General features: G+C 34.4%; 1 long non-coding RNA gene across 2 annotated transcripts in view; it reads right to left on the bottom strand.

Annotated features, from left to right (window-relative positions):
- Positions 1 to 20,508, bottom strand: part of LOC116419352 — a 212,827-nt gene that overhangs the window by 181,036 nt on the left and 11,283 nt on the right. For both annotated transcript variants that reach the window (XR_004229635.1, XR_004229636.1), the window contains exon 2: positions 19,449 to 19,576. This is a non-coding gene — a long non-coding RNA (uncharacterized LOC116419352). The remainder of the gene's footprint in view (positions 1 to 19,448; positions 19,577 to 20,508) is intronic.

Genomic DNA, 20,508 nt, shown 5'->3' with positions numbered 1-20,508 from the left:
TGTGTTGTTCACTCTTGCTATGTGACTGACCCATTTCCTTTCTGGTTATACATACTTTCTCATTTCTGAAATTGTCATAACTGAAAATATATAACTTTCTACCTATATCTTTCACACATTTTTTTTTTGCCCCAAAAGGAACATTCACTTATTATGAATATTCTACATTTACAGAATCATAAAACCATAGTGTTATAGATTCAGAACTAGAAAAAAACCTCAGAGGTTATCTTCCTGACCTTTTAATTTTACAGATGAGGAAATTGATGATCATAGAGGGCAAATGGGTTTTTCAAGCTCACCTAGGTAGTGACTCACAATCAGATGCTACTACTACTCGAGTTCAGTTGGAACGTTGAATTCTCTTTCCACCATACTATGCTACAGTCAAGAAAAACCAAAAGAATGCATGGCAATGCAACTCTATCTATTGATAACTGGCAAACTCTGTCAGGGTCAGACTCAGAGAAGACAAAAGGTCTGGAGGCAGGCGCTCACGCTCTCAGAGCCAAGGAGCTAAAGCTCTCAGAGCCAAGGATTCATTCCATCTTCATCAGTCTCATGGTGGCTGGCCTGTCCTCCTGCTCCCCACACTGAGACCAAAGCCTGTCTGAAGGGCCTCAAGAAAGCTATCCCAAGCTCTAGCAAAGAGACAAGACTGTGAAGGAGACAGACTCAAAAGGGCTTGGAGACAGATGAGGAGAGGGCTCAGAGACAGACTCAGAGAGACATTCCATCTTTGATCAGGCTTCTGGTGGCTCTCCTTTATTTCTCCACTGAAACCTAATCCTGTCAGAAAAACCTCCAGAAAGCTGACCGGGGGTAGCTTTCTTCGAGGCCTTCCGGAGTCTTGGTTTCAGTGGAGAAGCAAAGGAGGAGAGACCTGCCACTACGGTGGTATGAGATGAAATGAATCTGTCTGGCTGAGTTTGTCCCAGCTTATATACTCTATTATAATTACATTATCATAAGTATGAATCTTGTAGAATAGGTGTTAATCTTGTAAAACTATATTAAGTACTTACTACTAGAGAACTATTAATCACCATGCTAAACTAGAAAACCATTGTATTTATCAATTCCACTGAGTTAGCACCTTGTAAGAATCCTTGTTTCAAGTACAGAGTTCTGGCCCATTACAGTGGAGTGTTCTGAATCAAAAAGAATTCAAATAGTAAAGGGAATAAGAATCCTAAAATAACTCAGACTCTGCCCTTGGAATCCAGGGCTGTGGTAAGTGAGCTTTCCTTTTATTGCCACACACTATTTGCTGCTACTTACAAACAATAGTGCCACATTGTGCCACTATCCTCTGGGCTCCTTTTATTGTTCCCCTTTATATGCCATCTTCCCTCACTAGAATACAAGGTTCCTTGAAGCCAGAGACTGTCTTGCTTGCTTGTATTGGTATTCCAGCTCTAAACATAATGCCTGACACATAGTAATGTGTCAATTACTCAATAAACTTTTTTTCATTCGTCAGATGGTAGATATAAAACTCCTGGATTAAGTGGAACATTTGGTATAGAACTCAAAGAATATGTTGAAAAGCAATATATCTAGTTGTAAGTAGGGGTTTGTAAGTAGGGGTTTGGTGATCTACATTTCTGTTTTCATGACCTCTGAATCAGCACATTCAATCTACATTAGACTACTAAATCAGCTTCTTTCTGAGAATTTTCTTGTTCCTCTCCTTTGATTTCATGTAAAGTAGAAACTGATGGTTACTGCTAATGTTGTAAGTTGGGTCTCACTCAGACTAGTTCCCTAATAATTTAGGAGAAATTCATAGTTGATTCGACTTTAATAAAAGGAGATTTACTTAGATAAAGCAGGGGAAATATGAGGAAACTATGTTGATTCACAGAATCTAGCTTCCCAATAGAGAAGTTCGTCATGCTTCAATCCCCAGACAAAAGCCTCTGAAAAGGAACAGAGATGCTCATGACATTTTGTATTCAAGAGACTAGAAAGTCACTTCAAAAGCAGGTCCTCTTAGCTAATCAAGTCTAACAGAAAATTTCAAAACCTTTTTTTTAAAACCATCTACTTGATTTTACATGTGCTAATAATCTACTTCTCCCACTGTTCCTAACTGAAAAAAAAAAAAACCAAATAAATAAAATCTTTATTATAAACATGTATAATCACACAAATTCCTAAATTATCTATGCCTCAAAACATATGTTTCTCTCTATATTTTAAGCTATCATCCCTCTGGTAGGTGAGTGACATATATTCCAACACTTCTTAAAGAAAATAATTAATCTAACTTGTATAAGGTAAGGAGCTTAGGAAAATCTAGTTAAGTCTACACAATATCATCATAAAAATCTTCTATCACATTTAAGAACAAGAGCTGTTAATATCCATTTTACCACTGCCTTTTAGGTCACTGGTTATTTTAATTCTTCAAATATGGCATGCTATTATTCAGACACATAGCATCATGGGAAATACTAATATTGCTCTTCAAATACAGAACTCAAGAGCAGCATGCAAAGGTAAAAAGGAAGGAAAAAATAGCTTTTTTTTTTTTTAAGTTAAAAAGTTTACATCCCTATATGGGAAAATGATGTTTAACTCTTGAGATCTGTATCTCTGTATTGGGTATACTTAGAGAGTGCAGGTATAATTTGATTTTATTGTGATGATATAAAAAAGAAACTAGAACTGGAAAGGGGATTCTACTGGAGTGGAAAATGGAATCAAAATGGAGTAAATTACATCCCATGAAGAGTCAAAAAAAAAGATCTATTACAATTGAGGAAAAGAAGGGAGGGGGAGCATTGTGTGAATCTTTCATCAGATTTGATGCAAAGAGAGAATATCAAACATATTTACTTTCACAGAGAACCTTGTCTCACCTTATAGGTAAGTAGGAGGGGAAGGGGGAAAGAAAAGGGAAACGGGCTGCAAGTGGGGAGAGCTGCTTGAGGAAGGTGATGGTCAGAAGCAAAATACTAAGGAAGGGGGAAAGAGAAAAGAAAAGTATAACTCAGGGAAAATAAGAAGGTGGGAAATACAATTAGTAATTTTAACTGTGAATGTGAATGGGATAAATTCTCCCATAAAACAAAACAGATAGCAGAATGGATTAAAAACCAGAATCCTACAATATGTTGTTTACACAAACACATTTAAACAGAGTGATACATTCAGATTAAAAGTAAATACCTGTAGCAGAATCTATTATGTTTCAGCTGAAGTTAAAAAAAAAAAAAAGCAAGGATATCGATTCTGATCTCACCTCAAGTCAAAGTAAAAATACATATAATTTAAAGAGATAAGGAGGAAACAACATCTTGTTAAAGGGTACTATAGATAATGAAGTAATATCAATACTAAACTTACATGAACCAAGTCGTATAGCATTGAAATTCCTAGAGAAGTTAAGAGAGCTGCAAGAATTAGACAGCAAAACTATAATAGTGGGGGAATCTGAAACTAACTCTCTTAGAACCAGATAAATCAAACCACAAAATAAAGAAGAAAAAAGTTAAGGAGATAAATAGAATTCTAGAAAAGTTAGGTATATACACCTTTGGAGAAAATTGAATGGAAACAGAAACAAAAATACTTTTTTCTTAGTAGTACATGGAACCTATACAAAAATTGGCCATGTATTAAGGCATAAAAAATTCAAAATCAAATGTAGAAAGGCAGAAATAATAACTGCATTTTTTTCAGATCATGATGCAATAAAAATTATGTGCAATAAAAGGCCAGGAGAAAATAAATCAAAAATTAATTGGAAACTAAATAATCTATCCTAAAGAATGGGTGGATAAAACAATAAATCAACTGACACAATCAATAATTCCATCCAAGAGAATGGCAACAATGAGACAACATACCAAAATTTATGGGATGAAGGCAAAGCACAATTCTTCAGGGAAGTTTTATATCTTTAGATGCTTACTTGCATAAAATAGAGAAAGAGAAGATCAATGAATTGGGCATACAAGTAAAAAAGCTAGAAAAAGAACAAATTTAAAACCCCTAATCAAAATTTGAAATTTTGAAAATAGAGATTAATAAAATTGAAAGTAAGAAAACTATTGAATTAAGAAACAAAACTAAGAGTTCATTTTATGAAAAGAAAAACAACAAAATAGATGAACACAGCTAGAAACTGTTAAGTGTCTGAGGTCAGATTTGAACTCAAATACTCCTGATTTCAGAGCTGGTGCTCTATCCACTGCACCACCTAGCTACCCCACCAAGTGAAATTTAATCCCTGGAACAGCTAGGTGGCGCAGTGAATTAATAATTTTAAAAATGCAAATGAAGATGGCTTAACTATACCAAATCTAAAACTGGTATATTATAAAGCCATGGTCATCAAAACCATTTGATACTGACTAAGAAATAGAGTAGTGGATCAGTGGAATAGGTTAGGTTCATAGAACAAAACTGTCAATGACTATAGTAATCTATTATTTGACAAATCTAAAGACACCAGATTTTGGATAAGAACTATTTGACAAAAATTGTTAATTAGTACGGTAGAAACTAGGCATTGACCCACACCTAACACCATATACCAATATAAGGTCAAAATGGATTCATGATTTAGACATAAAGAGTAATATTAAGCTTTTGGGATAAGAACTCAGTGACAAAAATTGCTGGGGAAATTGGAAACTAGTATGGCAGAAACTAGGCATTGACCCACACTTAACACCGTACACCAAGATAAGTCAAAATGGGTTCATGACCTAAACATAAAGAATGAGATTATAAATAAATTAGAGGACCACAGGATAGTTTACCTCTCAGACCTGTGGAAGAGGAAGGAATTTATGACCAAAGAAGAACTAGAGATCATTACTGATCACAAAATAGAAAATTTTGATTATATCAAATTGAAAAGTTTTTGTACAAACAAAACTAATGCAGACAAGATTAGAAGGGAAGCAATAAACTGGGGAAACATTTTTATAGTCAAAGGTTCTGATAAAGGCCTCATTTCCAAAATATATAGAGAATTGACTCTAATTTATAAGAAATCAAGCTGTTCTCCAATTGATAAATGGTCAAAGGATATGAACAGACAATTCTCAGATGAAGAAATTGAAACTATTTCTAGCTATATGAAAAGATGTTCCAAGTCATTATTAATCAAAGAAATGCAAATTAAGACAACTCTGAGATACCACTACACACTTGTCAGACTGGCTAGAATGACAGGGAAAGATAATGCAGAATGTTGGAGGGGATGTGGGAAAACAGGGACACTAATACATTGTTGGTGGAATTGCGAATACATCCAACCATTGTGGAGAGCAATTTGGAACTATGCTCAAAAAGTTATCAAGCTGTGCATCCCTTTTGATCCAGCAGTGTCCCAAAGAGATCATAAAGAAGGGAAAGGGATCTGTATGTGCACGAATGTTTGTGACAGCCCTCTTTGTAATGGCCAGAAACTGGAAACTGAGTAGATGCCCATCAATTGGGAGAATGGCTGAATAAATTGTGGTATATGAATATTATGCAATATTATTGTTTGGTAAGAAATGACCAATAGGATGATTTCAGAAAGGCCTGGAGAGACTGATGCTGAGTGAAATGAACAGGACCAGGAGATCATTATATACTTTAACAACAATACTATATGATGATCAATTCTGATGGACCTGGCCATCTTCAGCAATGAGATGAACCAAATCAGTTCTAATGGAACAGTAATGAACTGAACCAGCTACACCCAGCGAAAGAACTCTGGGAGATGACTAAGAACCATTATATTGAATTCCCACTCCCTATATTTTTGCCTGCCTGCATTTTTGATTTCCTTCACAGACTAACTGTACAATATTTCAGAGTCCGATTCTTTTTGTACAACAAAATAATGGTTTGGATATGTATACCTATTTTGTATTTAATTTATACTCTAATATATTTAACATTTATTGGTCATCCTGCCATCTAGGGGAGGGGGTGGGGGGAAGGAGGGGAAAAATTGGAACAAAAGGTTTGGCAATTGTTAATGCTGTAAAATTACCCATCCATATAACTTGTAAATAAAAAGCTATTAAAATTTTAAAAATAAAAAAAATGCTAAAAAAAAAAAAAAAGAAAGAAAAGAAAAGAAAAAAGAAAGAAATGACCAACGGGATGATTTCAGAAAGGCCTGGAGAGACTTACACGAACTGATGCTGAATGAAATGAGCAGGACCAGGAGATCGTTACATACTTTAACAACAATACTATATGATGATCAATTCTGATGGACCTGGCCATCTTCAGTAATGAGATGAACCAAATCAGTTCCAATGGGGCAGTAATGAATTGAACCAGCTACACCCAGCGAAAGAACTCTGGGAGATGACTAAGAACCATTATATTGAATTCCCAATCCCTTTATTTTTGCCTGCCTGCATTTTTGATTTCCTTCACAGACTAATTGTACAATATTTCAAAGTCCAATTCTTTTTGTTCAGCAAAATAACAGTTTGGACATGTATACTTATTTTGTATTTAATTTATACTTTAACATATTTAACATGCATTGGTCATCCTGCCATCTAGGGAAGGGGGTGGGGGGAAGGAGGGGAAAAATTGGAACAAAAGGCTTGGCAATTGTCGATGCTATAAAATTACCCATGCATATAACTTGTAAATAAAAAGCTATTAAAAAAAATTTTTTTAAGAGTAATATTATAAGCAAATTAGAAGAACAAAGGATAGTTTACCTCTTAGACCTGTGGAGAAGGAAAATTTGTGGCCAAAGAAGAACTACAACATATTGTCGAATACAAAATGGATAATTTTGATTATATTAAGTTTAAAAAGTTTTGTACAAACAAAACCAATGCAGATAAGATTAGAAGAGAAACAATAAACTGGGAAAGCATTTTTACATTCAAGGGTTCTTTCTGATAAAGGCCTTATTTCTAAAATATATAGAGAAATGACTCAAATTTATAAGAATTCAAGCCATTCCCCAACTGACAAATGGTCAAAGGATATCAACACAATTTTCAGATGAAAAAACTGAAACCATTTCTAGTCACATTAAAAAATGTTCTAAATCACTATTGATCAGAGAAATGCAAATTAAGACAACTTTGAGGTACCTCTACATATCTCTCAGATTGACTAAGATGATAGGTAAAGATAATGACAAATGTTAGAAGAGATGTGGGAAAACTGGGAAACTGGGACACTAATACATTGTTGGTAGAGTTGGGAACCAACTCAACCATTCTGAAGAACAATTTGGAACTATGCCCAAAGAGCTATCAAAATGTGCATATTCTTTGACCCAGCCATGTTTCTATTGGCCTGTATTCCAAAGAGATCTTAAAGGAGGGAAAGAGACCCACATGTGCAAAAAATTTTGTGGCAGCCCTTTTCTTAGTGGCAAGAAACTGGAAACTGAGTGGATGCCCATCAGTTGGAGAATGGCTGAATAAGTTATGATATGTGAATGTTATGTTCTATGAGAAACAACCAGCACGATAATTTCAGAAAGACCTGGAGAGACTTACATGAATTGATAATAAGTGAAATGAGGAGAACCAGGAGATCATTGAACATGGCAACAAGATTATACAATGGCCAATTCTGATGGATGTGGCTCTTATCAACAATGAAATGATTGAGGCCGGTTCCAATGATCTTGTGATGAAGAGAGCCATATACACCCAGAGAGAAAGGTCTGTGGGAACTGAATGTGGATCACATTCAGTTTGGTTTTTTTACTCTTTTTGTTGTTGTTTGTTTGCATTTTGTTTTCTTTCTTGTTTTTTCACCTTTTGATCTGATTTCTCTTGGGCAGCATGATAATTGTGGAAAAATACGTATGAGAAATTGCACATGTTGAACATACATTGGATTACTTCTCATCTAAGGGAGGAATAGGGAGAAGGGAGGGAAAAAATTTGGAACACAAGGATGAATGTTGAAAATTATCCATATTTACATTTTGAAAATAAAAGGCTTTAATTTTAAAAAAAGATATTCTTAAAGCATGCAACAACTATTCTTATAAAGATTTCATAGAGAAGAGAAAGCAGTCATGCAAATGCATGCAAATGTCTTCCGAGTTTTCTTTTATGGATAAGAATATTGTTCATATCCCTGTACATTCTCTTGGAACTTTGCCTTCTATAATATATTTTTAAAATCAGTCCCTGCCTGCTTTTTATATTTTGTCATATCCACCTTTGATTTTTTTTTTTTCAATGTATTTGCTCATGTTCAGCAGCCCTCTCCAATTTCATCTTGGAATATAATGGTAGTACAGGATGCAAGTATGGTGGTTCTATTATTGATGCCATTGAAAACTATCACTATAAAAACACAAGCATATCTGTTCTATATTCTATGTTTGTTTTCTTCCTCTTATCTACAAATGCTATTGGGGGAGCTCTGGTTTAGGTAGATTTAAAATCTCACCAAAGTCTCTAGAAAATTTTCTTCAGTTGCTTTTTACTGTTGATAAGGTGATAGCACTGATAACTTCTCTTTTTGCAAAAAGCCTTGTACTGTAAAATGGTATTTCCCTTGATTGTTATATTCTACTTTGGACAAGAAACAAAATTGCTAGTAAAGGCATCTCAGCCTCATTGTAATGTTAATCAGTTCATGTCAGTTAAACTTCTTTAAGAAATGATGATAAGGTGAATGTCTATACTTTTGTTTTTCTTTCAGTTGGGGAAGTTAATAACATGCTTAAATAGATTAAGTTAGAACTGCTGCAAATACACAATGTCTTCTCTTCATTCTTTCTTTAATTTTTGTATTTATTCCAATGGTTGTTCCAAATAGCCAATAATCTGATCTCACATAGAAAGATGATGCTAACATAACTGTCTTAAGGATCACCACTTCTAAGACTCTGGAGTCATGAGAAACAGTTCTAATTAGGGGGGGCTTAATCCCAAAATGTCAGAGTCTTTCTTTAGAACATTCTCCCCTACTTAGAATTTACAAAAAAAAAAAAATCTCAAAATACTTTCCTGGTATAGTTTGCATTTAGGTTTTCCAAATATTATTAACAGGGTTTCCAATTCCCACCCAGGTAGTATACAATTAGGAATACTGAATAAGAAAATCAATAAGGCACGAGGACTCAGGAGAATCATGAATAAATGCAGAAATATAAAGCTCTCAACTTTCTGGTTTAAATGTAGACACTTTGTAAGCTACAAAACAAACACTCCCAATTTATCTTGGACCTACATTGGCTGAGCAACTTACAACAGCAGAGCTGGCAATGTGCAGATCTCTTTCATCACTATGACATGACTTTTTCCTTCAGCTACAGGATAATCCTCTTCTTTGTCCAAAAAAATACATTGTCTATTATCAAAAACTTTAACAGCTGACTTTATCTCTTTGGAAGAAAGAGAAAGACAGAGGTGACCAGGAACTAGAAGTCTATGAGCATTTCTGCCATATTCATAATGAGTTTCTACCATTTGTGCTTCTAGGAAATGGGAGGAAAAGTAGAGAAATAAATATTCTTCCCTTCATTTTGCTGTACTCCAGAAAAAAAATAAAGAGAAAATCTTAGCAAGGCAGCTCAGACACACCAAACAACTAAAGTACTTCCTTTTAATGGGAGAATGGTGGCCTCTGAGTTTTAGTCACCAGCAATTCATAACGAATCAAAAGTGTTCCAAGTGGTCCTTTTAACAAAGCACCAGTGATCTACATCCTGTAATCTCCTCAGATGGATGTCCAATAGTTTAGCAAAGGTCCCTGGGATAACCCTTCTTCTATACTAAAATGAAAGCTAACTAATCGTTACCTAATTTGATAAAATCATCAATTTTCTTTTTTTTAATGATAGTCTTCAGAGCTTAAGTTCAGAAAATCTAAGTCTCTTCTTGAAAAGAATAGTCACGATGAGATTTCTCAGGTTTTTGTCATATTTATTGATCCCAAATTATAGTTTTCAAGATTGTTTTTTCACCATGCTTCCTTGTGCCCATATCTACAATGAATTCCTTGAATAACCATGTATGTAATTTATTTTATCACAGACTTTTTTTTTCTACTTCACTATATGTAAAAGATAATTTTTAGTTAGGACTTTTGGCATTTTTAAGCTTTTGGCACTCATAATAGGTTGACTCCAGATTGCTCCTTTGCAAACACCACATCATGAATGTTGAGATTCTTTGAACAATTATGCATATTGGGTGAGGGCAAAATACTAAGGCTATTTAGTTAAAAGATATCTGTTCCATCATGAAGAACTTTGACTTGAGAAGGACTCTATGGATTATGACTAGGATACCATTAAAAGGACTTTAAGATGCTAAGAAAGATATTAAGAAAAGAGGACAGCATAACTATTGCACTGAATAAACTGACTAACTTTATGGAACTTTCCTAAATCCCCAGTCATATAACCAGAATTTGGAAACTAACTTTTTTTCACCTGGGAAAAATGGCAATGGCCTAGATTATTTTCCATATCAATGAGAACTTTCTGCTGGAATAATATTTTTTTCATAAAAAGTTGGACTATCTTTCTCTGATGAGTATTTGTTCAGACATTGATGACTGCTCCTTAATACGCTTCGAAATTCCTTTTAAGAGATTTATTCCTGGATATGTGTGAATTTCTTGCTTTTTCCTGGGTTACTTCATTGACAACCTATTGCAAATAATTAATTGCTTTTTATTCAGTTCATATACTTGAGCCATCCTTGGCCTTGTTCTTTAAGAGACACAGTAGAAAAAGAGAAGATAATCCATGTTAAGACCACAGGTTAAGTTCTACATAACAGTTTTGTTTTGATCTGAACAATTTTTATTACTATATAAACCTTCATAAAAAGGCAAGATGATCAAATGTTCCATGAAATGTCATTTCTTGGTACTTCTGAGTACATGATGAAAGCACCTTCAGCAACTCTTTTTTTCATCTCTCCCAAGATAAACATTAAACCCATGGTAAAGTTTTCACTATGGGTGAAGATTAATTAGGTCACTGAATTACAGTGTAAAGCTAATAGTGCCAAAGACCCAGATTCAATACCATTAGGAGATAGTTTACTTGGATTGCTGAACTAAAGAGGTTCTTTGAAATCATTTGGAGATGTGAAAAGAAGTAAAAACATGGTGTCAATTTTTAAATAAGGGAGAAAAGGGGAAAAATAGAGTCTAAAAATTAAAGGCCAGTGAATTTGTCTCTAGTGTATGAAACTGGTTCTGGATATTTAGAAGTAATGATCAAGTCAATGCTGGCAAACCTTCATTCCTCTCCCAGCTTTGCTTCTGACTCTTTGAACTTTTTTTTAATAGCTTTTTGTTTATAAAACATATGTATGGGTAATTTTTCAACACTGACCCTTGCAAAACCTTCTGTTTCAAATTTTTCCCTCCTTCTCTCCACCTCTTCTCCTAGATGACAGGTAGTCCAATACATGTTAAGTATGTTAAAATATATATGTTAAATCCAATATAAGTTATCTTATACAATACAGTTATCTTGCTAAACAAGAAAAATTGGATCTAGAAAGAAAAAACCTGAGGAGAACAAAGCATGCAAGCAAACAACAAGCAAACAGAAGAAGTAGAAATGCTATGTTGTGATCCACACTCAGTTCTCATACTCCTGTCTCTGGATGTAGCTGATTCTCTTCTTTACTGGGCAGTTGGAACTGGTTTGAATCACCTCATTGTTGAAGAGAGCCACATCCATCAAAACTTGTAATGGGCCAGAACTCTGGAGAAATGTACTTGAGGCGAGGATTTTTACAATAAGGTATTAACTCAGTGGAATTGATAAGACAATGGTTATCTAGTTTAGCATGGTAATTAATAGTTCTCTAGTTCAGTATGATTGATTTAATCTTACAACAAATAATAGTTCCCTAATGATATAATGATTGGCTTATACTCAATATACTGTAATGATGTAATTGAACTGGGGACAAACTCAGCCAGAAAGAGAGATTTGACCAGCCTCTGATGGCTCTCCTGCCTCCTGCATTCCTCCACTGAAACCAAGATCCATTCCAGAGGGCCTCCAGAAAGCTAGCCCAACCCCAGGCGAAGGAGACAGACTGTAAAGGAGATAATAAAGACTTTGAACTTTATCCCTCACTATTTTCGTGGTGATTATTCTGCTGAGACTAAGGCTGGTCCTAAGGCTCTTCAGAAAGCTAATCAGAACATTACAAGAACTGATGATCATATAATCTTGTTGTTGCCTTATATGATGAACTCCTGGTTCTGCTCATTTCACTTAGCATCAATTCATATAAGTCTCTCCAGGCCTCTCTGAAATCAACCTGCTGGTCATTTCTTACATAACAATAGTATTCCATAACATTCATTCCCATAACTTATTCAGCCATTCTCCAATTGATGGGCATCCACTCAGTTTCCAGGTTTTAGCCATTACAAAAACAGCCGCCACAAACATTTTTGCACATACTGGTCCCTTTCCCTTCTTTAATATCTCTTTGGGGATATAAGCCCAGTAGTAACATAACACTGCTGGATCAAAGAATATGCACAGCTTGATAACTTTGAGCATCATTCCAAATTGCTTTCTAGAATGACTGGATTCATTCACAATTCCACCAACAAAGCATCAGTGTCGCAGTTTTCCCGCATCCCTTGCAACATTTGTCAACTTTTTCTGTCATTTTAGCCAATCTTAGAGGTCTGTAGTGGTATCTCAATTGTCTTAATTTCCATTTCTCTGATCAATAGTGATTTGGAGCACCTTTTCATGTAACTAGATATAATTTCAATTTCTTCATCTGAAAATTGTCTGTTCATATCCTTTGACCATTTATCAAATAGAGAATGGCTTGATTTCTTATAAATTTGAGTCAATTCACTATATATTTTGGAAATGAGGCCTTTATCAGAACCTTTAACTATAAAAATATTTTCCCAGTTTATTGCTTCCCTTCTAATCTTGTCTGTATTAGTTTTGTTTGTACAAAAACTTTTTAACTTAATATAATCAAAATTATCTATTTTGTAATCAATAATGATTTCTAGTTCTTCTTTGATCACAAATTCCTTCCTCATCTACAGGTCTGAGAGGTAAACTATTCTATGTTCTTCTAATTTATTTAAATCATTCTTTATGTCAGTTTCATGAACCCATTTTGACCTTATCTTGGTATACAGTGTTAAGTGTGGGTCATTGCCTAGTTTCTGTCATACTAGTTTCCAATTTTTCCAACAGTTTTTGTCAAATAGTGAATTCTTATCCCAAAAGCTGGGGTCTTTGGGTTTGTCAAACACTAGATTGCTATAGTTATTGACTATTTTGTCCTGTGAACCGAACCTATTCCACTGATCAACTACTCTTTTTCTTAGCCAGTACCAAATGGTTTTGATGACCACTGCTTCATAATGTAGTTTTAGATCTGATACAGCTAGAACACCTTCATTTCATTTTTTTTTCATTAGTTTCCTTGAAATTCTTAACCTTTTGTTTTTCCAGATGAATTTTGTTATTTTTTCTAGGTCAGTAAAATAGTTTCTTGGGAGTTTGACTGGTATAGCACTAAATAAATAGATTAGTTTAGGTAGTATTGTCATCTTTATTATATTCACTCGACCTATCCACGAGCACTTGATATTTTTCCAATTGCTTAGACCTGACTTTATTTGTATGGAAAGTGTTTTGTAGTTTTGCTCATATGGTTCCTGATTTTCCCTTGGCAGATAAGATTCCCAAATATTTTATACTATCAGCAGTTATTTTAAATGGAATTTCTCTTTGTATCTCTTGCTGTTGGATTTTGTTAGTGATGTATAAGAATGCTGATGATTTATGTGGATTTATTTTCTATCCTGCAACTCTGCTAAAGTTGTAGATTATTTCTAATAGCTTTTTAGTAGAATCTCTGGGGTTCTCTAAGTATTCCATCGTATCATCTGCAAAGAGTGATAATTTGGTTTCCTCCTTACCTACTCTAATTCCTTTCATCTCTTTTTCTTCTCTTACGGCCAAAGCTAGAATTTCTAATACAATATTGAATACTAATGGTGATAGTGGGCAACCTTATTTCACCCCTAATTTTAATGGAAATGGTTCTAGTTTATCCCTATTACATATGACGCTTACTGATGGTTTTGGATAGATGCTACTGACTATTTTAAGGAAAAGTCCATTTATTCCTATACTCTCTAGTGTTTTTAATAGGAATGGGTGTTGGATTTTATCAAATGCCTTTTCTGCATCTATTGAGATGATCATATGATTTTTGTTAATTTGGTTATTGATATAGTCAATTATGGTAATAGTTTTCCTAATATTGAACCAGTCCTGCATTCCTGGTATAAATCCTACTTGGTCATGGTGTATTATCTGGGGGATGATTTTCTGTAACTTCTTTGCTAATATATTATTTAAGATTTTTGCATCAATATTCATTAGGGAGATTGATCTATAATTTTCTTTCTCTGTTTCCTTCCTCCCTGGTTTAAGTATCGGTACCATGTCTGCGTCATAAAAAGAATTTGGTAGGAGTCTTTCATTCCCTATTTTTTCAAATAGCCTAGCACTGGAGTTAATTGTTCTTTAAATGTTTGATAGAAGTCACATGTAAATACATCTGGTCCTAGGGATTTTTTCTTAGGGAGCTGATTAATGCTTGTTCTATTTCTTTTTCTAAAATAGGACTGTTTAAGCAATTTACTAATTCCTCTGTTAATCTGGGCAACCTATATTTTTATGGGTATTTCTCCATTTCACTTAGGTTATCAAATTTATTGGCATAAAGTTGGGTAAAGTAACTCCTAATTATTGCTCTAATTTCCTCTTCATTAGTGGCAAGTTCTCCCTTTTCATTTTTAAGACTAACAATTTGATTTTCTTCTTTCCTTTTTCTAATCAAATTTACCAAAGAATTTATCTATTTTGTTGTTTTTTTCATAAAACCAACTCTTAGGTTTATTTATTAATTCAATTGTTTTTTACTTTCAACTTTATTAATTTCTTTTATTTTTAGAATTTCAAGTTTAGTATTTGATAGGGGCATTTAATCTGCTCTTTTTCTAGCTTTTTTAGTTGCAAGCCTAATTCATTGACCTCTTTCTCTATTTTATGCAAGTAGGCCTTTAGAAATATAAAATTTCCTTATTACCGTTTTGGCTCCATCCCACAAATTTTGGTATGTTGTCTCATTATTGTCATTCTCTTGGATGAAATTATTAATTGTGTCTATAATTTGCTGTTTCACCCATTCATTCTTTAGGATGAGATTATTTAGTTTCCAATTGCTTTTTGCTCTATTTTCCCCTGGTTTTTTATTGAATGCAATTTTTTATTGCATCATGATCTGAAAAAAAAAATTACATTGACTATTTCTGCCTTTCTGCATTTGATATTGAGGTCTTTATATCCTAATATATGGTCAATTTTTGTATAGATTCTGTGGATTGTCAAGAAGAAAGAGTACTCCTTTCTGTCTCCATTCAATTTTCTCCAAAGATCTATCAAATCTAACTTTTCTAGTATTCTATTTTGTAATGTTCGGGCTAGTTTTGGGAGGTCCTGTGGAAGAGCCTTGGTCTCAGCAGGATAGATATCATGAGAATGGTCAAGAATAGAGCCTAGATTCTTTATTCTGATCTTAGCGCAGGAGTCATGAGAGCCACCACAAGTCTGGTCAAAGATAGAATGTCTATCTTCCAGTCCTTCTTAGCCTTTATATACCCTATTACAATTACATCATTACAGTATACTGAGTTTGTGTGAACTACAGAACCATTATATCACCATGCTAAGTACTAAGTATATGCTTACTAGGGAACAATTATCTCATCAATTCCACTGAGTTAACACCTTGTTTAAGTATACTTGTTTCAAGTATACTTCTCTAAAGTTCCACCCTCTACACTATTTACCTCTTTAACTTCTTTCTTATTTATTTTGTAGTTTGATTTATCTAGTTCTAGTTGAGATCTCTCACTGTTATAATTTTGCTGGCTATTTCTTCTTGCAGATCTCTTAACTTTTTCTTTAGGAATTTCCATGCTATACCACTTGGTGCATATATATTTAGTATTGATATTGCTTCACTATCTATGGTACCCTTTAACAAGATATAGTTTCCTTCCTTATCTCTTTTAATTTGATCAATTTTTTGCTTTTGCTTGATCTGAAATCAGGATGGCTACCCCTGCTTTTTTTTTACTTCACCTGAAGTATAATAGATTCTGCTCCAGCCTTTTATCTTTACTCTATATGTATCACTCTGCTTTAAATGTGTTTCTTGTGAACAACATATTGTAGGATTCTGGCTTTTAATCCAGTCTCCTCTCCACTTCTGTTTTATGGGAGAGTTCACCCCATTCACATTTATGGTTAAAACTACTAATTCTGCATTTCCTGCCATCTTATTATCCCCAGATTATAATTTTCTCTTTCCTTTTTCCCTTTCCCCCTCCTCAGTATTTAACTTATGAGCACCCCTTTGCCTCAAGCAGTCCTCCCCCACTTTAGAATCCCTTCCCCTTTAAAGTCCTTTCCCCTTTCTTATACCTTTCCCCTACTATTTCTGTATTCCCTTCTATTTAGCCTACTCCTTCCTTTTTCACTTTCCCCCTCCCCCTCTTCAATAAAGTGAGAGAAGATTCTCTGTAAACCAAATATGTCTAATATTTTCTTTTTGAGCCAAATCTGATGAGAGAAGATTCACATAATGTTCATCCCCCTCCCTTCTTTCCCTCAAATATAAAATGTTTCCTCTGCCTCTTCCTGAGATGTAATTTCCCTTATTTTACCTTCACTTTCCCCTTTTTCTGATACAATCCCCATTCCACCTCTAGTTCCTTTTTTTTTTACATTATAACAGTAAAATCAAATTATACATGCACTCTATGTATACCCATAACAGAAATACAGTTCTCAAGAGTTCTTTTTACCTTTTAATGCTTATCTTGAGTCCTATATTTGGAAGTCAAATTTTTTGTTTAGTTCTGGTCTTTTCATCAGAAATAAATAGAATTCACCTGTTTCACTGAATGCTCATCTTCTTCCCTAGAAGAAAATGCTCAGTTTAGCATAGTAGTTTATTCTTGGCTGCATTCCAAGTTCCTTTGCTTTTCAGAATATCAGATTCCAGATCCTTCGATCCTTTAATGTGGCAGCTGCTAAATCCTGAGTAATCCTTATTGTGGCTCCTTGGTATATGAATTGTTTTTTCTGGCTGCTTGTAACATTTTTTCCTTGGTCCAATAATTTAGCCACCATATTTCTTGAAGTTTTAATTTTGGGGTCTCTTTCAGGTTGTGTTCAACGAATTCTTTCAATGGCTATTTTACCTTCTGAATCTATGACATCAGGGCAATTTTCTTTGATGATTTCTTGACAAATAGTGTCTAGGCTCTTTTTTTCATCACAGTTTTCAGGGAGTCCAATAATCCTTAGATTGTCTCTCCTGGATCTATTTTCCAGGTCAGTTGTTTTCCCAAGTAGGTATTTTACATTTTTTTCTTTTTTTTCCTTTTTTTTTTTTTGGTTTTGCTTGACTGATTCTTGATGTCTCATTGAGTCATTCATTTCCATTTGTTCAATTCTGATTTTTAGTGAATTATTTTCTTCATTTACTTTTTTTTACTTCTTTTTGTATTTGTCCAATTGAGTTTTTAAATGACTTGCTTTGTTCTATGGAATTTTTTTCCATTTCATAAATTTTGTTTTTAAGGTGTTATTTTCTTTTTCCATTTCACAAATTCTGTTTTCCTGGGAGTTATTTATTTTTCCCAATTCACAAATTCTGTTTTCCTGGGAATTATTTACCTTTTCCATTTCACAAATTCTATTTTTCAGAGAGTTGTTTTCTTTGTCCGTTTTGTCATATCTATCTTTTAATGAGTTATATGCCTTTTCTAAACCCTCTTGCAAAGTTTTCATTTCCTTTTCCCATTTTTCTTCTAGCTCTCTTTTAAGATCCTTTTTAATTTCTTCTAGGAGAGCCTTGTGTGGTGGGGATCAGGTTATATCACTCTTTGGGACTTCATCTGGAGACAATCTGCTTTTAATCTCCTTGAGGGTCTTAAATCTGTTCTTCTCTTTGACCATAGAAACTATCTATAGTTAGAGTTCTCTTTGCCTTTTTAAAAAAAACATTAGGATCTTCTTTTAGGGCAAGGGAGGTTTCCAAGCTTCCTTTACAGGCACCAGCAGAGAATTAGCAGCTGCATTGGATCAATGCTGACTCACTCCTGGTGCTTGGTGGTCATAACCAAGTCCTATGAGACTCTGGCATTTCAGGGTTCTCTACTTACCTTTAATGTTTATGTTGGATGTTTTGTAACTTCTCTGCTTATCTACTGGCTTGTAGCCAGGGCTAAGTAGCCCACACTGTTGTAGATTCCTCCCTGTAGATTCTCCCCACTGTGGAGTCTGCCCGGCTCTTCAGAGCTGCACATCACCCCAGGTCTGCACAGTGTGCACTGTGTCCTGCACCTGGCCACCTCCTCTAGCACCCAACCAAAACAGATCTTTTCTGGGGATCTTCAAAATTATCTTCTTCTAGTAATTTGCTGCACTCTCAATATTCATGAATTCTGTCAGTCTAGAGCTAATTCAAAGGCTGGATTTTATAATTAGTGTGAAGATAGTAGGAGAAAATCAGAAAAACACATGTGACCTCTCCGCCATCTTGGCTCCACCCCTAACTTTTTCAACTTTTAAACTATACCCTGGCTGATGTCTTATCCTAAAACTTTTCTCAATATATGGATTCTGCTCATCCTAGAAAATCCAATTATCTTTACAATTCTCTCACCTCAGAACTCTGCCAAGTTATTCCCTCCCCAACTAAGACAACTCCATTTTTTGTGGAGAGGTGCAAGGCCAGCCAAAATTTATTCCAGCCTCTGCTTTTGCATTAGTAGACTTTAAAAGCATAACCCATATAAGAATCTCCATCTCCTTTCACAACCCTACTCCTCCCCTTTTATTAGCTTGATTTTATATTTTCTTCCTCTCATGATAACATAAGCTCCTTGAAGACAAAGACTTTTTTCTTTTTTGCTTGCATTCTAACATACTTAGCACAGTGCTTGACACATAGTAAGTGCTTAACTAAAGCTTATTGCCTTGCTTTATTTTAAATCACTAAAAATTGGTATGGCTTCATTAGGAACAAATTAGGCCAGACTCATTTCCTATCTTTTTTTGACAAATAAAACCAAGAGAATGTTGATTAGATATTATGTTTAGAATTTAGCAAAGCATTTCATAGAATTTCTCATGCTTATCCATGTGGAAAATATGGGAAGATGATGTTTAGGTGATAATATAGTTAGGTGGATTTGCAACTGACTGAATAGTCAGGCCCAAAAAGTAACCATTAATGGGTCCATTATCAACTTAGAGAGTTATCTCTTCAACAAGTGTTGGACAAAGGAATGGATGGCATGCCTATCAAATTTGCTGATTAGATAAAAGTTTGTAAAAATAACTGGGTGTTTTAATGGATAATAGGCACTTTACTTACTCATGACAGAAAGTACCACTTGAGTCCTGGATCTGGAATCAGGAAGAAGGAAGTTCAAATCCAGCCTCATGTACTTAATGGGCATGTAATTTTAGGCAAGTTACTTAATCTTTATCTCTTTTTGTGATCTGTAAAATAGAGATAATAACATCTATTTCACCAGGTTGTTGTGAGGATCAAGAGACAGAATACTTGTAAAATTCTAGCCACTAGCTAGCTACCCTTTCCTGTTCAGTACTGTGTCCAGTTATAGGTACCACATTTTAGGAAAAATAAAGTCAAGCTGAACATGTCCCAAAATCAACCCAAATGGGAAAAGACTAATAAGCACAATATCTGAGATACAACTAAAAGTGCTATCTATGTCTAACCGTTTTTTCCCCACTTCAAAGTACTTTAGTTTTTCCAATTGCAATTCAATTCCAATCAACATTCACTTTTATAAGGTTTTGAATTCCAATTTTTGTTATACTTCCTCTTTCTCCTACTCTTTTCCCAAGATGGCAAGCAATCTGGTATGGGTTATATATGTAAAATCATATTAAACATATTTATTTCCAAATTAGTCAGATTGTGCAAGAAGAATCAAACAAAAGGAAAAAAAAAAAAAACACGAGAAATATAAAAAAAAAAATAAAGATGAAAAGTCTGCTTCAATCTGCATTCAGACTACAGTTCTCTCTCTGTATATTGATAGCATTTTCCACCATCTTTTGGAATTGTCTTAGATTATGGTATTGCTAATGAGAGAGAACAAAGTCTATCAAATTTAATCATCACATAATATTGCTGTTTCTGTGTACAATGTTCTCCTAGTTCTGCTACTATAATTACTATTTTCAAGAATCTGAGATTACATGCAGGAGAGATAGTAGATTTGTCCTTCTTGGCCCCAAAGGCCAGAAGAGAGATGAGTGGAAGTTACAGAGAGGCAGCTTTAGTTTTGATGTAAGGGAAAATTCCCACTAGAATGACCTGCTTTGGAAGCTAAAAAAGAGCTCTCCTCATATTCGGGATGTTCAAACTAGTAGCAACAACAAAAATAATAACTAGTATTTGG

Source organism: Sarcophilus harrisii, chromosome 5 (genome assembly GCF_902635505.1).
Source record: "Sarcophilus harrisii chromosome 5, mSarHar1.11, whole genome shotgun sequence".
Lineage (NCBI taxonomy): Eukaryota > Metazoa > Chordata > Mammalia > Dasyuromorphia > Dasyuridae > Sarcophilus > Sarcophilus harrisii.
This window is presented reverse-complemented; position numbering and strand designations above follow the sequence as displayed.